Source organism: Sinohyriopsis cumingii, chromosome 8, assembly GCF_028554795.1.
Source record: "Sinohyriopsis cumingii isolate HCF-2022 chromosome 8, ASM2855479v2, whole genome shotgun sequence".
Taxonomy (NCBI): Eukaryota; Metazoa; Mollusca; class Bivalvia; order Unionida; family Unionidae; genus Sinohyriopsis; species Sinohyriopsis cumingii.
In genome coordinates this window covers 80,924,220-80,936,865 of record NC_142968.1, presented here as the reverse complement: position 1 = coordinate 80,936,865, position 12,646 = coordinate 80,924,220, and positions in this window count along the sequence as shown.

The window sequence follows — 12,646 nt, the reverse complement described above, 5'->3', positions numbered from 1 at the left end:
CGTACTTTCTATCCAGAGATGTTCGTTCTCCAGTTGGAAATTTAAATGCTCCAAACTGTAACCTAAACTTCAGAGTTCGATTAGAAGTTTCCTCTTCCGCTAAGCAGATTCCACGTAAAATATGTTGGTAATCCTTTAACTCGTCTTCCTCAATGCGTTGCTGTAGGTGAATCTCGAAGTAACCAAAACGATGAACATTTCGATCATTCACTAACACAAAGTGTTGAACAAGGTCTGACCACTGAAACAATTTCTGACGAATCTGTCCTCTTATACCATTCAGGTACCAGTGGTTAAAACACCGGTGATGTAACGGATGCAACTGTTCTTTACGTTTGACTTGTATTTTGACCAGTTCTCGGTAAATGCGTTCTCTCAACTCCACAGGCAAAGCACGAATGTTCTCTTGTAAAATGTCCATGAATAGGTCAGTCCGTACAATTCACAATCTTCTCCTAGAGCAAAAGTAATTCACATATTGAGTAATTTCTGACCACGGCCACTCAGGGGAACGTCCAAGAATCTCACTGAAATCTTTTGATGTAAACGGTCTAAAGCGGTATAATAGGATGAATGCACCCTTGACCCAGAGAAATTTAACATACTGGTTGACTTTTTTCACTTCCCTCTTGTGAATTTCTCGACACAAACGTTCTACAGTTACCCATTGAGATTTCACTCTGGCAAGTCCCTGCCAAACTTCCTTGTAAATCTTCTCTTGCAGCTCTTTAGGTAATTATTCAATATCGTTTTTAAAATGAAGTTTAAATACTGGTCTCGGTGATGTCCAACATTTGACTCCTAGCCAATCTGGTTTCTTCTTCAACAACATGGTAAGTTACTTCAATGTCTCGGTCGCACTAAGGGTAAGTAATGACAATTCGATGACCATCGAGAATGTTCTAGGTAGGCCGAATCTTGTGGTTCCCAGTGGTGAAGTGACACACTGCAACTGAAGCACTTGACTTTATCCCCTTCGCCCAAGTAGAAAACTCCGGCTCTGGCTAATTCTTCGGGGGTCAGTCTTCCCAGATACTTAGGCCATTTTCCTTTGAACGATTGAAGACGATTTTAAAAGTCGCAGTATTCAGACAAACGCACAGGGAACGAATATTCGTCTTTCACAGGTTCGTTTCGATGAGAGTAGGGTGACATGGACAGGAGTTTGCTCAGGGATGGATGGCATCCGTAGGGTGGTAGACGTGAAGGCTGACATCCACCTTTAAAATGAAACCCAGTAAAGTGTCCAAGAGGACGAGTGACATCGCTTTCGCATCCCTCAGGTTTGACACGCACAGCATCACTTTCCATGATAGGGGTAGTGACACTAAAGTTCCCGTGATGCTTTACGGCATCGCTAAGGTCACAACGTACAGCATCGTTCCTATCGCAATTCTCACAATCGCACTCGTCTGCAAACTCCGTTACGCAATCACAGTGGTAACCGCATGGACAATCGCAGTTTCCTTCCGGACATTTTCCGTCGCAATGCATGAGTCTTATCCATCCAATATTAGTAACTCCAATGTTGTCTCTTTCAAAGGATTCATCTTGTTCGCTTGGTCTTGGTAGTCACAATGAACTATCGATCTTGGACATTGTCCCTTTTTATATACAGACCAATAACAGCATGTCCATACGGTAAGGTGAAGTGATTGGGAAGTCGTACTCGCTTCTGGTACACGATTTGATAGACTTTTTCTAAGGGTCGACTGACGATGTGGTGAGTGGGTAAACGTACAATCTTGTTGGGTTGATAAGTGGTCACTTTAAAGTGGTCATCTTTTCCAGAGTGCAAGGCTTCTTTCAATACCCCAAAGTTGACCACTCGACTGGTACGATAATTCAGAGTCAATCCTTTCACTTTACACTTCGTGTGCACTTCTCCTTGTGGGTCCCGGTATTCGTAGCCGTAATTTTTAGGACCGCCACTTGCGAAACTGTCCAGGCTCCTAAACGGTCTCCTTCGATGTCAGGATGATGTTGAATCGGGTGATCGATGTAAATCTAACTATCTGTGTCAAAGTACAGGACGCGTTCCACTAACAATTCTAAAGCTTCGTAAAATTTTAAGCGCAATGATGACATTTCCAAAGGGGTCGGCTTCTACAAAGTCCAGATCTTCTTCGTAGTTCACTAAGATCAAATCTTTGCGAACGACGTCCACGTGTTTCATGAAAATTTGGTTTTGTCGTGAATCATCTGGAAGTAGCGGGAAGGTTCTGTCAAATATTGTGTCTTGGGTAAATACGGTCGTTGTGCCATTTTTCCCTACAAGCAATTTAACACCACTTTGGCAAACGATGACCTGAATTCGTTTTCCTCGATGTGATCTAAAGTATTGCCTTCTTGTGCCCAGCATTTCTCTTTGAATTTTATTTGGTCTTCGGGGGTGTGACACCAGGACGGATAGCCACTGGCTTCTTGCTTCAGTTTCAAAAAGGCATCCACGTAGTCTGCGAAAATGCCTTTCTGAGTGGGGTCACCCTTGTGGTATTCTTTTTGTCTTCGGAAAGTGACAAATTTCGTACACTTCTAACAGCTGGTATCCCATGTCCAGAGCTTTGAACAATTCTACGCTGACCCACGTCCCCGTCAAGGCGCGTTCTTCTTGGGTGTGCTGACAAGGTTGATCTTGGTTGCACGTTTCGGCACAAGTACGGCACAAAAGATACATCAGTTTGTCTTGACAATGGCGAGGTAGCACGGGATGGTACAAATCGGTGGGAGGCAAAACTTTGCACTTGATCAAGCTTTCGTACTGTCGAATTTTGGCTAGGTCGATGTGTTCCGTTAACAATTGTGGGTGTCCTGCAGGAAAGCGACAATATTTGCACTCGTAGGGATACAGCGAACACACGTCCAAGTATTTGATTTCTTCTCCTTTCTCTTCGTCGACTTGGTACAGCAAACAAGTGGCATTGGTCTTTCCTCCGTACAAACTATCCCTCGGGTTCAGGGGGTCCATGAACTGGTAACTTTCCACGATGCGTTTAAACTCGGGATCGGTTTTCATACGGTGATCGTATTCGTGTTCCCACCTTTCCACCACTTGGTATCCTTGCTGTTCTAACTTCAAACGTCGCTGACAAGTGTCCTGGTACAAGTCTTCCATGGTTCATTGTAAAAACTGATTTTTAGTGCCACGATCAGGGTAACAGACGGGACATCCGTGAAATAAGCAACCGTTAAACTCGTACACGATCTTGGGGTTTTCTAAATCCCAGCCATCGACCGAATGAGTTCCGGTGGTCTTTTCGCCTCCTCCGTTGCGGGCATGCTGAATCCATGAATTTGTGCCAAGACTTCAGCCCTGGTCGAGGCGATAGATCACGTTTCTGCCTCTTACTTTCTCCTTCTTTCTTCTCAAATGAATTGGATCGTTTCATCTTGATAGCAAAAAGTTAAATGACTAAAGTTTAAATACCATGGACTAATTTATAGCCATGGCAGACCAGCGTATACAAAGGGTATGTGTCTTGTCCTTTCACTATTCATTTCACTCTCAAACCAAGCAGAACAATGGAAGAGACTACCCAGACTGAACGTTTCATCAGAGCTTTGCGATGTGTCATTAGAAAATTTTCTTCAGACCAGCCGTCGGACTACTCTCCTTCCTTTCGAGATAAAAGTCAAGATACTTGCTATTTCTGTCAGACGAAAGAGCATTGGTCTTCAGAGTGTCCAGACCGTCAAAAAAGCAAAACAGGGACTAGAAGAGACAAAAATCAAGATACCTGTTATTATTGTCAAGAAAAAAGACATTGGTCTCCAGATTGCCCTAAGAAACAAGAGGAGCCAGAAGAAGAGAGTGATTGTGGAGAGGAAGAGGAAGAGGAAGAAAGCAAACAGGTGAAGAAAAAGAAACAGGAGAAGAAAAGAAGAAGGGAAGAAAGTGAGGATGAAGAGGAGGAAAAGATTGTGACTGTGAAGAAATTCAAAAAACAGAGAGAGTAAACAAAAGAGACAGAAGAAGTCTATGAACTTTTTAAAGTGCTGTGTTGTGAATTGTGAATTGGATTGTAAATATTTATTAAAGAATAAATTAGGAATAAAAGGTAAGTGTCTTTGGGTTTTGATTTTAAAATAAGAACCTACACTCACGCACTCATACACAGACACGTTCTATAGGGTAAAATGGGTTGTTGTTTTGTTGGGGTTTTTTTTGTTGTTGTTTTTAGTTTGAATGGATGGTGGCAACTGAAAGACTATCTCTTTTCGAGAGAAATGGGTGGCCCTGAAAAGGGCCTTTGGGTGTATGAGTGAGTTTAAACAATCAACTTTAACTGCCTTAAGCCTTTGCCACGGACAAGGCCTACTTCGGGACTGCGTAGTGTTGATGATGATGATTTGGTTGAAATCACTAAGGGTGGTACGATAGGCTTAGTCACAGAGTTGGAGTGTTTAGCACGGGAAATTCGTATTCTCTTTGGTCGTAATAAAGAAGTCTGATGCATTTATTTCAGACTTCTTAACTCCGCTAAAATGTCCAATAGTATCGTGACCGTTTGACTTTCACACCCTTGTTTCTTTGCTGCTGCGGCTTCTTCTTCTTCTTGTTTTTTTCTTACCTCTTCTTCTTGCTGCTGTTGCTGTAGGAGAAAAGCTTGTTCCGCTTCCTTTTGCTGTTGTATAAATTTCTCCAATTCTTCTTTCTGTCTAAAATTCTCCACGTGCGGTAATGAAGGAGAATGTGACGAAGGTTTCGGAACAAATTCTTGCGAGGTAAGAAAATCCACAAAATGCCAAGTAAGTCCGGGTTCCCTTGGGTAGTCTCCACGGCTGGTGCACCCCAATTTAGCGTTTCCTGAGTTTCCGTCATGTTGAAAAACTGTCACATGGATTGACTGCGCACAGGCGCTATCGAATCTATATAGGACATGTGACGTCACAGACTGCTCTCTTCTGATTGGACGTGGGTTGACTGAATTTTGTAACGCGTATTTGGATTGGTTAATGAACTCAATCCGTTTCAATCTTTCCTCTCCCTATAAATAAGCGCAGTTCACTGCATTCCTTCACCTGTTCTCGGCACCCCAACATGCGGACCGACGTGCAATCATACACTCTTGTCTCTTCCATGATGTTCAGGACGGACATACCGATGTATGTCCGATCGAAGTGGACTAATGTTAGAATGACAGAAACAAGCCTGTGGACGACAAGGATTTATGTGGAGAGGCAAGGATGCCGAAAGAGGGTTCTCATTTGCGGTCCTGAAATCAGACGAAGTTTGAGGACAAGAAGAAGACCAATGCGGTGCCCTCTGTGTTAAGAATAGGGTATGTTAACATAAACCCAAAGGCCCTTTTCAGGGCCACTCCCATGCCTCGAAAAGAGATTACCTTTCATTGCCTACCCCTTTTTTAAAATGTATGTTGTCTATATTGTGTGTGTGTTTGTGTGTGTGTGTGTGTGTGTGCGCGCGCGCGCGCGCGCGCGTGTGTGTGTGTGTGTGTGTATGTGTGTGTTGTATCCCTCTCCCCTGTTCCATTTCCATTGTCCCTAGACAGACCCACAATCTATTCCCATGTTCAATTCCCATTGTCCATAGACCCAAACTATATTCCCACGTTCGATTCCCCTTGTCCCTAGACGGACCCAAACTATATTCCCATGTTAAATTCACATCGTCCCCAGAGTGCCGCGACAATATCCCCCATGTTAAATTTACATAATCCCCAGAGTGCCGGGACCCTGTTTTTAAAGGTAAGTCCCATTGTCCCTAGGGTGCCCCACTTCACTACTGATGTGGCAAGTGAATTTTTAAAATGAACGATAATTATGTTCAACAACAATGAACAATGGCCTAGATTAGTTTAAATTAGGTTTCCTTTATATTTGCTGCAGCAGGTTATTATCTGTATTCCATCCTAGCTTAGCCCTCGCTGCATCCACCAGGGCGTGCTAAGTATATCCTTTCCATCCACTGATTCTTGCATGCGTAAATTGGTCTCTTTGTATATGTTCCTTCGGTGCCGAGATTTATAGCATGATTGCACAAAAATATTTTATCTTATAGTTTTGATTTATATTAGTTAGATGGTTTCATATTTCGATGACTACCTACGGCTTCATGACGGAATTAACACTAATACATAATATGCAAGTCCTCTGTGTACATTATTCAACCAGAAACGTTTGAAGACTATATCAGTCTTCGTTAATTTGTGAAGAGTAAATATTTCATATGTGGATTTAGACTACATTTATCTACTTATACAAAATAGATATAGCCATATTTAAAAATTATAGAAATATAACGAAAGCACCATCATTACAAAACAATTTTTGATGAAGTGAACTATAGTAATCAATAGATAAACGTGTATAGTCAGGGATAAGTCCCCACAAATTTCTGGATAATATTATTCAGTTGTGGAAGAACAAACTTTTACTGAATGCATTTCGAGTAAATTGGATGTTTGATCACCCCAACAAAATTAAATTCGTTCTCATTGGACTGATTTGAGGCAGTGGTCACATCTTACCCATGCATAAGTTAAATAAATGTACCTAGCATGACAACGATGACAATGATAAAACGTTTGGGTAACTGTGCTTGAAATAGATGATCTTCGATCTTGGATCGGAGTTCAGCAACAATGGTGTAAGTTTTCACTTCCACACGTCGTATCGGATACTTGGCGGTTGCTCTGCTCAAAGTCTAACTGATGTCGTTTCCCACATTAGATATCACTTCCACGCGTCCCACGTAGAGTCCGGCATCTTGGATGATAATATTTACTCGTTGGCATGAGCCATCAAATGGAGAAAGGTACCGCTGAGATTCAGTCTCAGGCGGACATCCACACCCTTCAGTAAATACTTTTCTGGCCACCACGTGTCCAAATGCAAACGATCCATCAGTTCTACACTACTCTCTTGCAGGATTTATTTTCGACAGTCGTTAAAGCCCACATTGTGAGGATTTCCGTATTCTGTCAGGGCTGTGTCGCTAATCTTGTCCTTGCCCGCTGTGTCAGGTTTCCAGATGGGTGTTCTTAGCTTCTTTTCTTTACGTTAAGAGATTTTCCAAGCACGATCGGTATGGGTAAGTATCCGTGCTACTGCTGACTACTTAGTTATTCAAGTACAAATCCACCTCGCTGAACAATTAAGGAATGAAATTGTTGACGGACGCTACTCCCGGATTGATGTCTTTTTTTGTGTAATTTTCGGGCTCTCCATTGATTTCACACTCGATGGGAGCTGAATTCGTAAAATAGGAGATGGAATGAAATTCTACCCACTGGGAGTCTGGTAGTTGTAGTTCTGGGGGTTCGATGTCCTCTGGAGAGGTGTCTTCGTTGTCTCTTTCTGTCTAGTCCTTGTGGCGACAGGGAAGCAGGAAAGCCTGACTCGGCAGAGTCCATGGCATTTTATAGGAGTTTCTCACCAACCCAAATTTCTTTGCCCGTTTGAAGCAAGACATTTATGCCTGCCCTCAAATTAGCTTCTTTAGTGTTTTGTTTTTTTGATGATGATATTTAATGAAGATATTATTTGCCCCATTCATAACAACACCTTTCAAGGCGTGCAAACCATCGGTTTCAAAACGGGGGCCACCAAACAAAACGCCGATTTCACCGTATCTCCTAAACCATGTCCTCGCTGTCGACCAACGCTTAGGTACACTGGATACATGACTTACAAGTCGTCACATAATCGTTTTCGAAAATGTAGTTTCACCGTGACTTTATCTTGATAGGTGTTTCCAACTTCCTCGTCAGTGCTCGTAGCAGAATCCACTTTGAAATGAATGACACGCAGGGACGGTACTGAGGTGTGTCCCACCACGTTCTACTCCACCACATCGGAGGACACAATAACCAACTTTCAGTTCTAACGGGGATCCAAAACACCAGAAAACATCCATATTGATGTTGATCTTCTGGCTCAAATTAGGTGTTACCATCTGTCGATGTCCACCCAAAATTTCTACCTACCATTAAAAGTAATGACCAACGTTTTCGTATCCTGAAATGTCATCATTAGGCGACTAGCCACTTTATGGTATTAACACATTTTTGGCTCTATACAGGGCTTTGCCAAACGCTTCCTCGAACCTCTCAGCAATCGTGTCCACCAAATATGGATCGTTAATATAATAGCTTCAAAGTATAGATGCTTAATAAAGAATTGTTTCTTGCTGGATTTGTGTCATCTGAAAACCGTTTTTACTCATCTCATTTTGCAAATTGTTCGTTCAGAATTTCAACGTGAAAAGTGTTTTATGTTTCAATGATATTTTAGATTCGTGTAGTGTGACCTATTTCAACCAAAGACGCTTCCCAGTGGGCTTCGTGATTTAATTGGATGGCTTGAGGTAATTTGGTAGTAAACAGCATGATGTGTTTTGTTGAAACACATCGATGGAACTATCACTGGGTAAAGCTAAATAAAATTGGTTATTCATAATTCCAGAGTTCTACTGTCCGAGGGGTCACTCGAAGTCAGAGTAGTGTCTAAAAGTGAGCTGGTGTGTTTGTTGTTTGGGTGATGACTGTTGGATGAGTGACTGATGTCAGCCGCAAGGTTCACGTTGTTACCGTTTGAATAATTCAGGGAAGAATTAGGAAGAAGGTAACCGACGCAACTGCTCAGTAAAATAGTCCACAATTGTTTGAATCCTTGTTGCAAACTTGAATTGGCAATTGCAGCACCGATGACACAAAGATTTGGCAGAAGAAGAAAAAAACGATTTCCATTTTAGGCACACGTTCTCCACACCACATCCACAAGGGCTGTTTTTGTAGATCTTGTACAGAAGAACTGGGTGAAGGAGTGGTCAATGCTGCAGTTGTTGAGACTGTGTTAAAAGGCATGATGGTCACTTCTTTTTATAGTTGATGAATTACGAAGCGCCGATCCAAGAATCAAAACTGGAAGGATATCCCTTCCAACGTACTTTCACTTCTTTTTTTATAAGTCGTTATCCCACTTTTCGGTTCTTCGATAAGAATGCTTTCCATATTGTACACTTCGTCTTCTTTTTTGGTCACAAGTTCTAACTCGGGTAAGAAAATTTTTCCTTTTTACATTTCCTCGTTCGTGTCTTCCAATTTATAGACGGCAGGATGAAGGCCACGCTCTCGTCAAGTGACACGAAACAATTTGGTGATCCAGTTGGGTAAGTAACCTTTGTCGAAAATGCGTTTGATTTTGACAATGCAAACCCACGCGCCTACTGACAACACTTCATCTTTGTTGGAGGCAGCCACAGTCGGGGACGTGCCAAACATGTGCACAAAAACGGTCACTTCGTTCTCGGGAGTCACTTCTTGGGAAGCAGATCCGACGCTCCGATGGTAGATTGGTTGTATGCTTGGACCATATGTGGTAAGACGTCGATGTACTTGAAAGTGTGTTCACGAGTAAAATGTTTCCACATGCGTTCTTTCAAGGTCCTTTGAAAAGGTTCCACGATGCTGCCTTTGGTTTCGGAATTCGCGGTGGTGAAAAAATGAATAATCTCGTTTCATCAATTTTTTAGGAAAGCTTGGATAAAAAATTCGGTGTCTTGCTCGATTTACCATCGAAGAGGGTGAAGACCACTTTTTTCAAATACCGGTTTGAGGGCTTGCACTAACTCATTGCTCGATTTGGAAGTCAACGGCACGACCCAGGAAAATTTGGAAAAAATGCCGATGACACGAAACAGATATTTGCAGCCACGATTGTAGGTGGCCAAATGAGAGACATCGGCTGAATCGGCTTGCCATTGACAACTCATACCCTACACACGGGTAAGACTTCAGGTATATTTTTGTCAAATTTATTTGTCTAAGGTGTACTTGTTCTTGTAACCGTCGTTTCACTTGAGATAAACGGACACTTTTGAGTCGGGTTTTTGGCAGCAAGAAACAATTTCTGAACTCCTCCGTAACACGCAGGAGCGGATGGATCGTAGTAAATGCTAGCTAACACCTTTTTCATCACGACTTTTTTCTTTTTTTAATAAGTCACCCACTCTTCATCCATACTACTCTGAATGGGGTGAACGGGTGGCTTGGAAACAGCTGTACGTGTCCCATGTGCCACGGGCGTAGAAGTCGAGGGTAGTGGTGGTGGCGGTAATGGGATGGCTTTGGTCTTCCCTTCTCTTTTCACTTCTGATTTCCATTCTTTCTATTCGCGTTGTAACTGGGACATTTCGGTCAAATGAGGATTGGGAGATATATGCGGGATCCTTTGTTCTTGCAAACGATGGAATTCTATCTATCGTTTGTAAGGCACTATAGTCAGTTTTCGTACTTCCATCAGATTCCAAAGGTCAAGTCTGAGACCTTTTGACCCTAGAGGTCCCTTTTATCTTCTTGGTTCCTTTTTACTTTGCTCTCATGTGTCCTCCCAGCATTGTTTGCAATACTTCTTTCAGCAAGGATCCCAACAACATGGGCAAAACTCCTCAGCGTTGTACCAACATCTTTTTCTTTTGACGAATGGGTATTTTCTTCCTGACCATTTGGCAAAGCATTCTCTCTGATGTGGAGACAAAGGTATCGAGCCTTTCAATAGCTTCAGGCAACATTCACAAATAATATTGACGAAGTCTTTGGAGGATGTTTGAAGGATTAATTTTCTCATGGGTGGAGGAACTTTGGACAGAACGGACAACACATCCCAAGGTTTGGCTAAACGAGGAGGAAGTCCTTTCCTTTTCATTTCTTTTGGGGTAAATGAGGGATCAATTCTGGAGGGTGACATCTATGTTTGTTTCCGCGCGCAAAAAACACTGATACCTATCGTCTGGTACTGGTCTTTTTAATAGTGGAATGCGTAGCAATTGTTTGTCGTTACGTCGTATCAACTTTATGACAGACATCACGCGTCGTGGAGGGGTTCGCAACAGACTAAATAGGGACAGTTCTTGCTGAATAAATCCAGTAAATTCTGTAACATCCCCGATCCTTCTTGGACTTTGATTTTAGAGGCAGATACTTTGTGAGGAGGAGGGTATCACCGCTGAAGAAGAAGTTCTTGGAGACACGGGATTCCATTTGTTCATCAAATTAGGAAGACCGGGTATTAATTGGAAAAGGGAACTAATGAGCTTTAACTGCTTTATCCCAAGTCGATGATTTGGTAAAAATCACTAGGGTGGGTATCTCAGGTGTAGTAGGCGTGTTGTCAGGGTTGGAATGTTTGGCTTGGGAAGGTCTTTTTCTCTTGTGTCGTATAAAATGAAATCTGATACATATCTTTTAGACTCCTTAACTCTTGCCGTAACCGTTTGACTTTGTTGGTTTCTTGGTTTGTGTATTTGTTTCTTTGTATATGTCTATAAAGAAGTTATATGTCCCGCCCCGTCAAACATTATAACTTTTTTCCTGCTATCCCTATTTGCCCCGATTGAGCTCAACCACATGCATCATTGTTGCCAATGTCCAGTACCTTGACGTCACCCCATCTGTTCCATTCCTATTGTCCCTATCCAAACCCAACCAATGTTAAACTTCCTATTACGTCCTCATAATACATTCATCCTATTTTAACATAAAGTCCTTTGTGTCCCTATAAATGTTGTCATATGTGTCCCCTTAGTGCCCCATATTAATGCTATCCTTAAAAGGGTAACCTAAAGTTAATGTCTCCTTGTCCTACAATACCACACAAAATGAACCAAACAGTGACCTACTTTTAGTTCTTCTTCCACTCCACTTATAGTATTATAGGAATAATGAAGATGGTATAAAGGAAGATAGTTATGCTTTTAAAAAGGGCGACATGATGAGGATTTATATGTTATGGAACAGTGATATTGGTCTCAACGTTACTTAAAAATGGGGTCATGGGGTAATAAGATGGCTTAGGAAAGTTATTTTAACTGATAAAGGTTTTTAATTCTATCTTACAACGTTTATTTTACATTCTACCATGTGGTCATCAGATGAGTGGGTGCTGGTCTAACAAGGGAAGCAAGGATCGTAGAGATGGAAGAGGCGATGGGGGCGTCTATTTTGTTCATTAGGGGTTTAAATTATATTGTATGCCCTTCCTTTACATACAATCCTATGTGAGTTTGATAGACGTTTTGTTAAAATATGAATGTTGATGGAGGGTCAAGAGATCATAGCGTGAAGACAATCTTTTACTTTTTTAAATGGGGACCACTGGTGGTTGGGGAGAACTATTTTTAATCTGTACTTTTTTTACATCCTATCCTGAGTAGCCAGTAAATGATTGATGTTTGATATCGGCAAACATGTTCAAATATGCATTTTAAATAGTAAGTTTTGATTATCATTACATTTCTTGTTATAGGCCTGAGAACCCTATTACATAATAAATATTTTTGTTTCATTTAGAGGGCATACAAACTGCAGCCTATTACATTTCCCGCCAAATCACATCTAACATGTTACAAACAGACTCCTCCTGTGAAACATATGACGTAATACGGTATTTTTGTAAGAGAGGAGACGGCGAAACATACATGTCAAAACGGTGGCCTAATCTTTATTTTCAGTTTTGAAACATATGACATACTACGGTATTTTTGTAAGAGATGAAACCGGCGCAGCATACATGTCAAAACGTCGGCCTCATGCTTGTTTTCAGTTTTGCATTATAAACGACTGACTTTGTAACACAAAGCATAATTATGTCTCTAATGATAAATAGCTGATTGAAATAACAAATT